At 43.1% G+C, this 2,316-nt stretch overlaps 1 pseudogene; it reads left to right on the top strand.

The window, feature by feature from the left end:
- Positions 1-2,316, top strand: part of LOC103747097 — an 86,428-nt pseudogene that overhangs the window by 81,553 nt on the left and 2,559 nt on the right.

Genomic DNA, 2,316 nt, shown 5'->3' with positions numbered 1-2,316 from the left:
CTATTGTAAGGACACTTGTACAACCACGTTTGTTGCTGTTCTTTTCACAATAGCTAAGAGATGGAAGCAACTTAAGTATCCCTCAGTTGATGAGTGGATAATGAAAATGTGGTATATTTATACAATGGAATTCTATTCAGCAGTAAAGAAAGATGAAATAATAAAATTTGCAGGTAAATGGATGGATCTAGAAACTGTCATACTAAGTGCAGTAACACAGACTCAGAAAAATAAATGACATATGTTCTCCCTCATGTGTGGCTCCTAGCACCAAATTCTTTTAAATTCCAGGTCCTTTTAATAAGATGATGATATACAGCAGTCCCTTCTGCATGAAATAACTACCTACCACCATCACGACTTCGCCTGAGCCTGATCGCTAAACATAGTCACAACTGGGCTTGTTGATGGTTGTGGTCATTCATTAAAGGAATGTCAAGCAGGGTCACTGGACCGTCACCTGAATACCCAGCCACTCTTCCCAGCCAACTAGTCCAGGCTTGGAAGACAAAAGAAAAATGAGGAAGAACCCAATAGAACCCAATAGAGGGATGCTTTTAGAAAACCTTTTCAAGAAACTCCAATTCTGATATGAACATTTGAAATTTGTCTTGTTCTGACCTTTTTCTGGTTCCCTGTCTAGAACTGTAAAGCTAATTACTCTTGTCTTTACTTTTCCATCACAGGTACCAGTCAAAGACCCTTTTTTCCACACAATTAAGAGTTATACAATTTGGGAGTCTTTTAGATAGACCCACTGAAGGGGTACCCCAATTGCCTCACCCTGCATCCCTGTTCAGCCTGGGAGAAGCCAGAGCAGTCTGCATCCTGATTCCCTATCCGTAATTTGGGTAACCTCTTCAGAGGATGGTGTGATAGGAATAGGAGGTAGGAACTGGCTAGGCAGTTAGGGTAAAAAGACCCCAAGAAAATGTAGCCAGTTTCTTGGCTAAAAGTCAAGTATGTTAGCAACATACTCTCTTCCAAAGGCCCAAAACGTCAAAAGTATTTGGGAGCTTGTATCTAATCCTTAAAAGATTTTAGGGTTGCCTTTTCAGAAGGGGGAATGTTGGAGGGGAGGGAGTAGGCATGGATTTGATCAAAACATCTTAAATCCCTGTATGAAATTCTCAATAAAGTTTTTGTAAAAATTAAAAATAAAAACATCTACATGTTAGCTGCCCATTATCAAATGCTAGGATGCTATCCTCCCATAGAGGTCAAGAGGCAGAGGCCTTGTGTTTCCCGGTGACATTCTAAAGCACTGGCTTTCTGGTCCTTGAGAAAGGCCCTCCTGAATGATAGGAGACACCCCACAGGAACAGAGAAGATTTTATAGTTGTAAGCTCTTTATAGAGTGCTCCAAGGAAACTGCGGCCAGGAATCTATGGTTGGGCATAGCCAGAGTGAAGTTCTTTGGACAGCCCTGCGCTCTCATGGCCATATTAAAAGGCCAGTTCAGCCAGGGACGCTGCACAGGAATCTAGACTAAAGTGTAGAATAAATCACATGGGAACTAGAATACCAAACCTATTTCCCAGGTCTAGGGAGCTAAAAGCCTGCTTCCTAGGCCAGGCTAGCTGTGGTGGCACATGCCTTTAGTCCCAGCATTCAAGAGTCAGAGACAGGAGGATCTCTGTGAGTTCAAGCCCAGCCTGGTCTACACAGTGAGTTCCAGGCCAGCTGGAACTACAGAGAGACCCTGTCTCAAAAAAAAGACAGAAAAAAAAAATTGCCACAAACATGCTAAAACAAAGTCTCTGACTATGGCTGAGGGACAGCTTGATTCAGAGACTGGTATATCATATACATGAGTAATGACCAGTACACTGTACAAGACAGCAGGGAGAGGTGGTTACCACACCACTTTGAGATGCACACACTTTGTCTCAATGAGCTCAAATTGAAACCCTGTGTAAACACCACCTGGATCCAAAAAAGCAATGTGTGGACCATTTTTGGCTTGCTGGTTACCAGTTTGTTAATTAAGTCAGTTTGGTAAAAAACAGTAACATCAGGGGCTGGAGAAATGGCTCAGCAGTTAGAAGCATGCACTACTCTTGGAAAGGAGTAGAATTCAGTTGTCCTGGTAGCTGACAACTGTCTGTAACTCCAGCTCCAGGGGATCTGACACCCTCTTCTGGCCTCTATGTGCACATACTCTCACGCAGACACAAATACACATAATTAAAAATTAAGACTAAGACTGGGTGTGGTGGTACACACCTTTGATCTCAGCACTTGGGAGGCAGACGCAGGCAGATCATTGTGAGTTCAAGGCCAGCCTGGTCCACATAGTGAGTTCCAGGACAGCTG

Source organism: Nannospalax galili, unplaced genomic scaffold, assembly GCF_000622305.1.
Source record: "Nannospalax galili isolate Female #2095 unplaced genomic scaffold, S.galili_v1.0 scaffold704, whole genome shotgun sequence".
NCBI lineage: Eukaryota > Metazoa > Chordata > Mammalia > Rodentia > Spalacidae > Nannospalax > Nannospalax galili.
The sequence above is the reverse complement of the archived record's forward strand: the minus strand, read 5'-3'. Positions and strand labels throughout refer to the sequence as shown.